Here is a 13736-nt window from a genome sequence, read left to right as displayed (position 1 = left end):
GCCTTTTAGCATTTCTGCCGCCACAGAAACAGACCCTGGGTCTGTTCTAACGCGTCCACATGTGAATCGAAGGGGGGATACTCTTTTCACGCCCTTCTGGTCGGTGGGCGGTGCTATACATAACGGTGGGTGTAGATTTCAGTGGAATCCACACAGTATCGAGAACAAGCCAATAATTCGCTCATGTTCGGATCGTGGAATCTTTTTAACGCACTGCTAAGCCATAAAGTACAGTTTGGCTAAACTTAACTACAGTAATGGATGTTACAGTTTCATCAGGGAGCCCCAAAGATGAAGTAAACAAATGTAAATCGCTGAATTCACATTATGTTTGCTATTTCATGCAGTCACAGAACAGAAAGAAGCTAAACAAATGAATTTGTTTTCAAATTTCGCATTGTTTGAAATTGAGAGATATCATTCACGCAAAGTAACGAGACTGGTTGGGTAAGTATGCCTCCAGGATAGCATGGTAAAGTTGGTCTCATGTATAGGACCCCAAAAAATAAATAAGACAAAAAAAAATCCATCCGATTAACAGTTTTTAATGAAGCCAGCAATACAAATAATTCATCTCAGCGATTGACAGGTATTATTGCATGTTGACTAACCAATCGCAGTGAAATTTGATTAAATCTCACCTACATTGTTACTATCTGTCTTTTATAGCCACACACACACGTGCGATCAGTTTCTGATATTTCATTCAGGTAAATTTAGTAGATTGACATTGTTTGTTGGCTAGCAATCAAAGCTTTTCATTACACATCTTTCATTTTGGCAATGAAAAATGCAAAAAAATAGGGACCGCTGTTTTGGCATCAAATGAAGATAGAAAGAGAGGTGATTCAGAGTGGTGCAGCAGTCTAAGGCACTGCATCTCAGTGCAAGAGGTGTCATTTCAGTCCTTGGTTTGAATCCAGGCTGTATCACATCCGATTTGGATTGGGAGTCCCATAGGGTGGCGCACAATTGGCCCAGCATAGTCCAGGTTGAGCCGGGGTAGGCTGTCATTGTAAATAAGAATTTGTTCTGACTTGCCTAGTTAAATAAAACATGTAATCGGAGAATGGGGTATAATTTATAGTGACCAAAGTAAGTTGTAGCTGGGTAAAAACATCCTACTTCAAAAAACCAAGGCACTCTTGTGGAAAAGTTAAAAGCCTTTATTTTAGTGGCTATTGAATAGTAAAAATGTAAAGAAAATACACCAACACAGTGCGGCTCACAGGCCTTCTTCAGGGTGCACAGCAGTGACAGGTGAAATGAATGACCAGAAATGAAAGGGGAGTGGATAATATTAACCAATAGATGAAGAGGAAATTAAGCAAAAGTATGTACTAATATGAAAGTGCAATTGTAAACTATACGTAGTAACCCACCATAGTTTAAGTTATGAATGAGGTCCCAGGCGGAGGGTTTCCAGTTGAAAGTGCATGTGCATCGGACAGTCCTTGCACTTTAAAAACCACGGCCACTGTAATGTATACCACCGCCCACAGAGTGAAAAGAGTTTGTCCCAATCCGAGGCCATGATTGTGCTTCCGTTGTGGGTGTTGTAGCGAAGCAACCTTTATTTGCATGCAATTAACATATATTAATATGCATTACCATTTCAACCGACACTGGAAGAACTGCTCTGGCGCGCTGTATGAAACAGAGGCGTGCTTAACCCATACCACGCCCAAAGAGCGGCAGAGCCTGCCGAACTATTGTCAAAGGTCTGACGAGGCGAACTACCCCTGCATGGTTTCAGACAGCACTCTATCCACGCTATTCCAAAGAGAAAGTGACGTATTTTTTAGTTCGGTGAGGCGATGGAGCGGTGAACTAGGGCTAAGATATCTAAGTGTTATAGACAGTTATTGTCTTATGAGAGTAAAAATAGGTCCACGTATTGAACTAATCTCAAATGAAAACCCAGATAAATATAGGAATTTATCATGTTATTGATTCCAATAGCCATTCTCACTGGTGATGGTTTCCAGCTCTGGAGTGAAATGTTTGTTCCCCCTTCCTCAGTAGTGCTTTCTGTAAACACACAGACAGGCGCACACGCACACGCACACACACACAACTGATGAAATGGAGATATGATGCCGCGGGGCTTCTTCTCATAACCCCGGGGCATTATGGGTACACAATAGGTTTTATTGGCCAACTGGCCCACACCTACAACACCACAGTAAGAGAAAAACGTTTCTTCTCCACAATGAGTCTGGATTTGCATCCCTTGCCGACAATCCATAGAATGCGAACATATTCTGACCATTCTGATTGGTCCCAGAATCTGATGGGTTGGGCCAGAGCTGGCCTACATGATCAACTTTGATACTCTGATTGGTTAGACTTGTTAGAGACGATCCAATCGCTGATTAATTTGTTTTGTAAGACACCCCTCATTTTGAAGTCACACAAACGACTTCTAGGATGGCAGTTTCAGACTGAATGTATGTAGTGATTGATAGAGCAGCGGAATTAAATTCAAGGTGAGTTGTCAGGCAAATAAACAATAGCAGTAATTACACAATGTAATCCTTATTTTATATGTATTTATTAAACGGTAAGGCTCCAGGCACATAACATTCATGGACCTTTGCCTGGTTTAGGATATTTTTCCTGGTTTTGGACATTTACATGGTTCTACGTTCAATCAGCTGCTCAGGTCGGTGCAAATAAATGTAGGCCTACCAAGTAATAAACATGAAAGTATTTTCTCAGTTCTATTGAATAATGTGTCACATTTTGTTTCCCTTGATTTAATGGTCACTATCTTGGTACTGCTGTATGCCTTAACCCAAGCTGTGCAAATTGTGAGCATTTTATTTCTTATACTCATAGCTTGAATGGAGGCTACACGGTTTCATGCTTAGGGAACAGACAGTGGTAGATCAGGGAGTGGATCAGACTGAGGTGAATGCACACCTTACCTGTATAAGTCTTTCTGATACTAAGGCTGTCCTAATATGGACACCATTTAGCCCCACATCGGGCACCAAAAAAACAGCCAGTCTCTATCTGCAGTGCGACGGAATGGAGACGACCGACGGGGGGATCGTTACCCGGGCCATAAAAGAGCCATTTACAGGACGGAGGGAGTGAGCGTGGAGTCAGTCAGCACAAAGTCTCTCCTCCTGCACCAACTGAGCCACGACAAAACACCCCACCGAAACGGTCCTCCATGAATCACACTCGCACGATACGTGTTCACTTAAACATTAAGGTTGGGGAATGGTTATGAAAAACCTACCCTTTTTCTGCAGTATCATACGTGAATCAAAGGCATGGGGTGCATCTGAAATGGCACTCAATTGACTATATTGGCACCCTATTCACTATGTTTTGGTCCAAAGTGGTGCACATAGGAAATAGGGTGCCGTATCGAACGCAACCATGATGTGATACTAATTGCGTACAGGTTTGTGGCCTTGCTATCACTAGCAAGGGTGTGTGCATTCTGAGTTTATATACCTTGGCTTATCGATCTGTACCTATAATTGTGGGGACTTATTTATTCATAAGGTCATTTTTCAGTTCTTTCTCCATATACAATGGGAGTAAATCTGTAAGCATAAATACCTGTAGTACCTGTGGTAGAAAAAAAACACTTGTTCAGAAAAAACATGTAAAATGTAAGTATTTCCGTAATTGGACAAAAGGTGCCGAACCTCAAGAGCAACCATGTTTTGCTATTCCAATTTTTTCTCTGCCACTGTTTTTGTTGGGAAGCTTTTGGCAACCCACCCAGGGGGTGAAGAACGTTAGAGGAGGGGGAGGGGGGGTGGGGGGGGCTCTATCTGTGTGTTCACCGTGTTTGCCATTCTAATCAGTCCTGCCATATGCCGGGCGCTTTATTAGGACCCAGTTTGTGGCAGGAACCACGCTGTGTGTGCTCTCGACAAGGCCCTCTCCCCCAGGCTACATGTCTGAAGCACACCCTGTGCAGGGGGCACACATACACGTGCACACACACACACACATGCACATACATGTACGCAAGCGAGCATGCACACGCACAAGGAAACGCACACACACGCAAGCATGCACACACACACACAGTGAGTTTAACGGCAGCCCATCTCTCTGCCTCCTCCTTTTTCTCTTTTACTTCCTTCCTTCTGTCTTGTCCTCCCACCTCCCTTCTGTATTTCTTCCCCCTATTTATTTCTCGGTCTCTCCTATTCTCTCTTTCGCTCTCTTTCTTCCCTTGTCCATCCCAGGGGAGAACGACTGGAAGTTCAAGGCCGGCCGCGGTACTGCAGGCATTGTTAGCAGAAAACAGGATCTCCTAATTTTCCATAGTGAATGGAAAAATGTCGATCTTCGTGGTTAACCTTTGTGTAAATAAATAAAAAATTCAAAGACAATCATGGTACCAATAATTGCTTCAAATACACCGATGCATGTTCTATAACTGATTATTTTCAGATCGCACACAGAGGATATAAGGATAATTTAGTTGCTAATGGCAGCCTGCAGTATCCCGGTTGACCTTCAACTTGAGATACTCAATGAGAGGGAGCAGCACTGAGCTAGCCTGTAACGTCACTTCCTGGAGTAGCCCCAACTACACATGTTATGTCTCCATGAGACGCCTTCTTAAAACCAACTTCATTTGGCTTCAATGTCCTATTGAGTCTTCACATAAGAATGAATGGTGTCACGTGATCGATGTGTTATTTAAGTGTTATTACATACAACCGAGAAGAACTATTGGATATCAGAGAGACGTCAACTTACCAGCACAACCAGCACTACGATCAGGAATATGACTGTCCCAAAGCGGATCCTTTGTCTGCGCCTCCCAGGACATTTGAACTGATTCCAGAGGCCGACCCAAAACACCACTGGAGGAGAAGGTGCCAGAGCGGTCTTCTAGTGAGGCTTCGGATGCGCGTACACCACCCACCGCTTCCGAGTATATTACTCGCTAAAGTCCAGTCCCTATTTAACAAAGTCGACGAAATCAGGGCAAGAGTTGCATTCCAAAGAGATATCCAGGATTGTAACATGCTCTGTTTCACAGAAACATGGCTAGCTGGGGACATGCTGTCGGAGTCCATACAGCCAACGGGATTTTCAGTGCATCGCGCCGACAGGAATAAACATCTCTCCGGTAAGAAGAAGGGCGGGGGTGTACGTTTCATGATTAACTGTAACGACTTCCGCCGAAGTCGGCCCTTCTCCTTGTTCGGGTGGTGTTCGGCGGTCGACGTCACCAGCTTTCTAGTCACCACCGATCCATTTTTCAGTTTCGTTTTGTTTAGTCTGTATTACACACACCTGGTTTCAATTCCCCTATCATGTTCCCTATTTAACCCTCTGGCATACATTTCTGTTCTGTCCGTGATTGTTTGTTTTCGTTAGTGGTTGTTGTTGGTGCATGTGTGTTTGTTATATTCCCTATGAGGAATTTTTGCTTGTATTTTGAGTAAACGCCGTTGTTTTGCTCAACACCTGTGTCCTGCACTTGACTCCGCTACATCTCTGCACACAAACCCTGACATTAACGACTCATGGTGTAATTGTAACAACATACAGGAACTCAACTCCTTTTGTTCACCTGACCTAGAATGCCTCACAATCAAATACCAACCAAATTATCTCCCAAGAGAACTCTCCTCGGTCACAGCCGTGTATATCCCCCCGCAAGCGGATACCAAGACAGCCATCAAGGAACTTCACTGGACTTTATGCAAACTGGAAACCATATATCTTGAGGCTGCAGTTAATGTAGCTGGGGATTTTAACAAAGATAATTTGAGAACAAGGCTACCTAAATTCTATCAGAATATCGATTGCTGTACACAAGCGAGTAACACGCTTGACCATTGCGACTCTAACTTCCACAATCCTACAAGGCCCTCCCCTGCCCTCCTTTTAGAAAATCTGACAATGACTCCATCTTGTTGCTCCCCTCATATAGGCAGAAACTAAAAAGGAAGCGCCCGGGCTTAGGTCTATCCAACGCTGGTCTGACCAATTGGATCCCACGCTTCAAGATTGCTTCGATCACGTGGACTGGGATATGTTCCGGGTAGCCTCAGATAATAATATTGACGTATATGCTGACTCGGTGAGCAAGTTTATAAGGAAGTGTATAGGAGATGTTGTACCCACTGTGACCATTAAAAACCTGCCTAACCAGAAACCATGGATTGATGGCAGTATTCGTCTCACATTCTGACCTTAGTTCCTTTTTTATGTCTTTATTTTGGTTTGGTCAGGGCGTGAGTTGGGGTTTGCATTCTATGTTGTTTTTCTATGTTTTCCATTTCTGTGTTTGGCCTGGTATGGTTCACAATCAGAGGCAGCTGTCGATCGTTGTCTCTGATTGAGAATCATACTTAGGTAAGCTGTTTTCCCCATTTTGGTGGTGGGTGATTGTTTTCTGTTTTGTGCGTATTCCTTACAGAACTGTTTCGTTTTTGTTCTCGCTCTTTATTATTTTTGTCATTTCAGTGTTCAGTTTATTTTTTATATTAAAATGAATACTTACCACGCTGCACCTTGGTCGTCTTCTCCTTCACCAGACGAAAGCCGTTACAATTAGAGCAAAACTGAAAGCACGTACCACAGTATTTAATCATGTAAGGCAATCAAACAAGCAAAGTGTCAGTATAGAGACAAAGTGGAGTCGCAATTCAAAGGCTCAAACACGAGACGTATGTGGCAGGGTCTACAGACAATCACGAATTACAAAAAGAAAACCAGCCCTGTCGAAGGACATCGACATCTTGCTTCCAGACAAATTAAACAACTTCTTTGCGCGCTTTGAGGACAATACAGTGCCACTGACGCTGCCCGGTACCAAAGACTGTGGGCTCTCCTTCTCCGTGGCCGACGTGAGTAAAACATTTTACACGTGTTAACCCTCACAAGGCTGCCGGCCCAGACGGCATCCATAGCCGCGTCCTCAGAGCATGCGCAGACCAGCTGGCAGGTGTGTTTACGGACATATTCAATCAATCCCTATCCCAGTCTGCTGTCCCCACATGCTTCAAGATGGCCACCATTGTTTCTGTTCCCAAGAAAGCTAAGGTAACTGAACAAATTACTATCGCCCCGTAGCACTCATTTCTGTCATCATGAAGTGCTTTGAGAGACTAGTCAAGGATCATATCACCTCCACCCTACCTGTCACCCTAGACCCACTTCAATTTGCTTACCTCCCCAATAGGTCCACAGACGATACAATCGCTATCACACTGCCCTATCCCATGTGGACAAGAGGAATACCTATGTAAGAATGCTGTTCATTAACTACAGCTCAGCATTCAACACCATAGTACCCTCCAAACTCATCATTAAGCTTGAGACCCTGGGTCTCGACCCCGCCCTGTGCAACTGGGTCCTGGACTTCCTGACGCGCCGCCCCCAGGTGGTGGAGGTAGGAAACAATATCTCCACTCCGCTGATCCTCAACACTGGGGCCCCACAAGGGTGCGTTCTCAGCCCCCTCCTGTACTCCCTGTTCACCCGCGACTGCGTGGCCATGCACGCCTCCAACTCAACCATCAAGTTTGCAGACGACACAACAGTGGAAGGCTTGATTACCAACAACGATGAGACAGCCTACAGGGAGGAGGTGAGGGCCCTGGGAGTGTGGTGTCAGGAAAATAACCTCTCACTTAATGTCAGCAAAACAAAAGAGATGATCGTGGACTTCAGGAAACAGCAAAGGGAGCACCCCCCTATCCACATCGACGGGACAGCAGTGGAGAAGGTGGGACGTTTTAAGTTCCTTGGTGTACATATCACCGACAAACTGAAATGGTTCATGCACACAGACAGTGTGGTGAAGGCTGAAAAACCTCAGAAGGCTGAAAAAATTTGGTTTGTCACCGAAAACACTCACTAACTTTTACAGGTGCACAATTGAGAGCATCGTGTCGGGCTGTATCACCGCCTGGTAAGGCAACTGCACCGCCCACAACCGCAAGGCTCTTCAGAGTGTGGAGCGGTCTGCACAACGCATCACCGCGGGCAAACTACCTGCCCTCCAGGCCACCTACAACACCCGATGTCACAGGAAGGTAAAAAAGATAATCAAGGACAATAACCACCCGAGCCACTGCCTGTTCAACCCGCTTCCATACAGAAGGCGAGGTCAGTACAGGTGCATCAAAGCTGGGACAGAGAGATTAAAAAACAGCTTCTATCTCAAGGCCATCAGATTGTTAAATAGCCACCACTAGCACAGAGAGGTGGCTGCCTACCTACAGACTTGATATCGTTGGCCACTTTAATAAATGGAACACTAGTCACTTTAATAATGCCACTTTAAGAATGTTTACATATCACGCATTACTCATCTCATATGTATATAATGTGTACTGTATCCTTCCCTATCTATTCTTTAATATTTATTTTATCTTAGCCGCTCTGTCACTGCTCACACATATATTTTATACTTATATATTCTCATCCCATTCCTTTACTAGTGTGTATTAGGTTTTTCTGTGGAATTTGTTAGATATTAGGTTTTGCTGTGGAATTTGTTAGATATTAGGTTTTGCTGTGGAATTTGTTAGATATTAGGTTTTGCTGTGGAATTTGTTAGATATTAGGTTTTGTTGTGGAATTGTTAGATATGACCTGTTAGATACTGCTGCACTGTCGGATCTAGAAGCATAAGCATTTCACAATAACATCTGCTAACCATCTGTATGTGACCAATTTGATTTGATTTGATTTATCCATTCATATACACAGTCATTGTTGGTCCATCCTCCCTCCATCACCTGCAATGCGGGATAGATGGGCAAAGCCGGCACCGGGTGTAGTGTCTGCGGTATGTGAGATCTGAAGTGTGTGTGCGTGCGTGTGCACATATCTGCCTGCGTGCTTGTATTCTCTGTCTCTGTCACAGTCCAGTTGTAGAGCGCAAGTGGGCCCATGGGAGACGGAGGCAGATGGGCTGGTGTGTCACCTTCCTATCATCAGAGCGTGACACTTTCATTGATCCAGTTAAGCCAGTGTAATCTTTTCATGTTACTCATTTCAAGTTATAGTTTGTATTCACCATTCAAACTGTCCAGGCCGTTTAAATCTATTCAGTCATATCAGCTGTGGTTGTTAATGTTCCTGTGACTAACATTATCGAAAGATGCTTACTTCCACAAGCACCCAGTTCTCTGTATCCGTAACAATATCAAAGTTAAAATCGCTTGACAAACTCTCCCACGAATATCCTGCAGCCCTTCCTCTCTCAACCTTCTCAGTCAAGTCAAACGGTGAGGAACCAACCAGAGATCAGACTGACCATGCCAATAAACCATTGGGCTCTGACACAAACACCTTTCAGCCAGCCCGCTGAACTCTCGAAGGGAAGCCTTTTTTAAGGAACACGGGTGGCTAGCTTTGCGCCATCAAACAGCGCTGGTCGTTAAGGAATGTGGGAGCGGTCAGATGGGAGACAAAATAGCGGCGAGAGCTTCACAGCGGTGAAGGTAAACAGACTTTATGGTGCATTACTGAAGTCTGTGAGCAGACATCCTGCATGGCGCCCCCCATTCCAGGGCACTGTCAAATTAAAAGTGTTCCCATAGTGTATGATACGGGATGTCTTTGCCTCGCCGCTGCACCTCTTTGCTCTATGGGTGCACACACGTGTGTGCTCGCTAACACACACACACACACACATACTCTCTCATTCCTCGCTTCCCTGTGAATCCGTCCATCCACTGGAGTTCAATAAGTGGCAGCAAACACACACTTCAAATTGCATTTGTCACATGGTGTAGTCTTTGCCATGAAATGCTTACTTACTAGCCCTGTCCCTACAACACATAGTTAAAAATTAAGAAAATGAACAAACAAAAATAGAAGAATAGTAACACAATAAATAACAATAACGAGGCTATGTCTCGGGCAGATCAGCATTAGAAGGTTTCAGCCAAGACCCACTACGGTGTAGAGTGACACACCACATACAGGGCTTTGGACTGCAATTTGGGCCCATTAGAAAAAGGATGGCACCAATGTCAAAGGTTGAAAATAAAAGTGTTATAGCATGTAACGCTGTTTGCTTTCCATTTTGAGATTGAGGATGTATGACAAATATGGGACTTTTGTGTGAAACAGAGTTGTGGTTCATTTTGTCAACCATTCTGTACTGTGCCTTCAGAAAGTATTCATCCCCCTTGACTTATTCTACATTTTGTTGTGTTATAGCCTGAATTAAAATGGATTAAAATGTTGTTTTTTTGTCACCCATCTACAAACAAATACCCCATAATGATAAAGTGAAAATATTTTTTTACAACTTTTTGCAAATGTATTGAAAATGAAATCCAGAAATATGTTATTTACATAAGTATTCACACCCCTGAGTCAATACATCTTAGAATCACCTTTGGGGTAAGTCTCTAAGAGCTTTGTACACCTGGATTGTACAATATTTGCACATTATTATTTTTTAAATTCTTCAAGCTCTTTCAAGATGATTGTTGATCATTGCTATACAGACATTTTCAAGTTTTGCCATCAATTTTCATGCTGACTTAAGTCTGTCGTCTTGGTAAGCAATTCTGGTGTATATTTGGCCTTGTGTTATATATTACCTTCCTGCTGAAATATTAATTTGTCTCCCAATGTCTTTTGGAAAGCAGACTGAACCAGGTTTTCCTGTAGGATTTTGCCTGTGATTAGCTCTATTCTGTTTCTTTTTATCCTAAAAAAAACTCCATAGTCCTTGCCGATGACAAGCGTATCCATTAACTGATTAACAGCCACCACCATCCTTATAAAAATATTGAGAGTGGTGCTCATTGATGTGTTGTGTTGGATTTGCCCCAAACATAACACTTTGTATTCAGGACATAAAGTTAATTTGTTTGCCAATTTGTTTGCAGTTTTACTTTATTGCCTTATTGCAAACAGGTATTTTGTACAGGCTTGCTTCTTTTCACTCTGTTTTTATTCTGTACAGGCTTCCTTCTTTTCACTCTGTCATTTAGGTTAATATTGTGGAGTAGCTACAATGTTGTTGATCCATCCTCAGTTTTTCCTATCACAGCCATTAAACTGTAACTGTTTTAAAGTCACCATTGGTCTTGTAATGGGAATTGTAATGTTTGTGCTTTTCTTATAACTAATTTCTGTGTTCTATCCGTGTGCTGTTCTAATAACCAATTTCTGTGTTCATGCAAGTGACTGACTTAACGAATCATCACTTATCAGTATCTACAATTTGGAAGTACGCCCAGACCTTGTTTTGAGAACGAATGAAAGATATCTCAGTTTCAAGGTCTCAGCATTAGAGAGAAGAAGCCTCGTGAGGTATTGGTCTGTGACATGTTATGAACCAGTATTGGTCAGTCACATGAATGAAACAAAATGGTAATGATTAATTAATTATGCTAAATCATGCAAATATAACTTGTCTGTGTATAGGCATATATAAGACAACTGCTGGTACTTCCCAGGGGGTGCATTGAGTTGGTTGGAACCTCTCCAGCGCACTGACAAATAAAGGATGATTAATTTAAGATTGACTTCGAGTATCCCTGTGTAAGAATTTCCATGACAGCCTCATGGTGAAATCCCTGAGCAGTTTCCTTCCTCTCCAACAACTGAGTTAGGAAGGACGCCCATATCTTTGTAGTGACTGGGTGTATTTTAAGGGTAATTAATAACTTCACCATGCTCAAAGGGATATTCAATGTCTGCTTTTTTTAAAATTTTACCCATCTATCAATAGGTGGACTTCTTTGCGAGGCATTGGAAAACCTCCCTGGTCTTTGTGGTTGAATCTGTATTTGAAATTCACTGCTCGACTGAGGGACCTTAAAGATAATTGTATGTGTGGGGTACAGAGATGAGGTAGTCAGTCAAAAATCTTGTTAAACACTATTATTGCACATGCAAGTCCATGCAACTTATTATATGACTTGTGAAGCACATTATTACTCCTGAACTTTCAGACTTGCCATAACACCATAATACTTATTGACTCAAGAAATTTCAGCTTTTCATTTTTTATTAATTTGTAAGATTTTCTAAAAACATAATTCCACTTTGACATTATGGGGTCTTGTGTGTAGGCAAGCAACATAAATATATTTTAAATTCAGGCTCTAACACAACAAAATGTGGAAAAGCACTGTAGATTTCAAGTTCACTGCATGTATTTTAACTTCTTAATGTACAGAACTTTTTCTCAATATACCCACCCATGAAGGCGGAAATAGTTGGCACATTGATTCTGTGAGATACTGTGTGTTCCTGTTTTCCTTGTGAAACAAGCAAACAAACAGTTCATCTAAGTTTTACTACTGTTTTTCATATCAAAACAAAGTAGCTAAAATCTCCCCAACCAACATTTCACTTACAAAGACGTACACAATAAATAAATAAATATCTCTCGTTCAGCCTCCATCAGTTGGGCATAGTGGAGCGACCTCTGGAAAACATACCGCCTGCTAGCTCGCTAATAAGACAAGCCCAATCTAGCGCTTCTTCATCGGGAGCTTCGTAACTCGTTAGGCTAATTACAGCTATCACAAGTTGATTCCGCCTGTAATAATTAAGTGACGACTCGTCAAAGAGAATAGAGGAGCTAGACAGGTCCTCCGTGCACAACAAACTCACTATCCAGGCCATTAGCGAAAGAACTGACGTGTGCACAAACATTAATAAGGGAGAGATGCTGCAAACTTCCTGGATAAATTACAGGGATGCTAATTCAAACTCTGGTATCACTTTGAAAACGTTCCAACCCCCAAATGGCGGCGGAGAATTGGAACAGTGCGGAACAGGGGAGGAGCAGCTTTTTTGGGATTGAGAATGTACAGTATAACTTTCCCTTGCATCATTGACAGTAGTGGGAGGGAGTCGAGACAATGGCTTTGGAGGCTACATTTGACTCATTGAACGCATGCTTTAAAGTTGCGTATCAGTCTTTTATTAATTATAACACAGCATTTTGTCATCAAGGCCATCCAAATATAAAAACAAGCATTCTGTCTTTAATCCAAGAAGGTTTCCAAAATGTGTTCATCAATTGGCACAAACAGAATATGTTAATTTCTGATTTGATTTGACCCACAATATATCTGTCGAGTTAGCTTTTGGCATTGCAGCAGCATGTGTTGTGTGTTGTGCTGCTGCATGGTGTGAGCACACTACAGGAGATGATCAATAAAGTGGGAGACAGGAAGCTGTCTCCTCTGCCTGTGGATGTTTAGAATGTTTTAAGGACATTTGGAAGTGTCAAAGAGGAAGAAAAGGCAACGTTTTGAAGCCCCTTTTTTGCTTTCAGTTTCATACCCTTCAAGTGGTAGGGTTAGCGGTCTGTGTGCTTGTGTGTGTATGTGTGCATGAATATACTGTACATACGTTTGTGTGTGTGTGTGTGTGTTCATTTGTGTGTGAGTTCATGTGTGTGTGAGCATGGCTGCAAGCCCGCCTGTGAGTGTGTTTTCAGGAGGGACGATAATGAGTGAACAGGCAGCGTGGGCCTGGGGCTGAGTGTCTTTTCCAGCGCCCACAGCCCCTCTCAGGCTGGCTGCTCCCATCAAAGAGAAGCCTTGTATCTCAGAGGAGCTTAGAAATTCTGCCCCAGGCTTGGCGAGGCCTTCACAGCACTCGCCTAAGGGGCCTGAGCCAGCCAACCATGGGTCCAAGAGCACACTCAGACAAGAGCAGTGGATAACCACACTAGGGGAGAGCCAAGGAGCCAGTGCAGTGAGCCGAACAAAGAGCATGCAGTGTCATCATAGAGTTTGCTGAAG

General features: G+C 43.0%; 1 protein-coding gene across 4 annotated transcripts in view; it reads right to left on the bottom strand.

The window, feature by feature from the left end:
- The window catches only part of LOC120044354 (homeobox protein PKNOX2-like), a 33487-nt gene that overhangs the window by 15132 nt on the left and 4619 nt on the right, over positions 1–13736 (bottom strand). The window lies entirely within an intron of this gene.

The sequence above is a fragment of the Salvelinus namaycush genome, chromosome 3, assembly GCF_016432855.1.
Source record: "Salvelinus namaycush isolate Seneca chromosome 3, SaNama_1.0, whole genome shotgun sequence".
NCBI classification, from domain to species: domain Eukaryota; kingdom Metazoa; phylum Chordata; class Actinopteri; order Salmoniformes; family Salmonidae; genus Salvelinus; species Salvelinus namaycush.
Note: the sequence above shows the minus strand (reverse complement) of the source record. Positions and strands in the feature narration are given on the sequence as shown.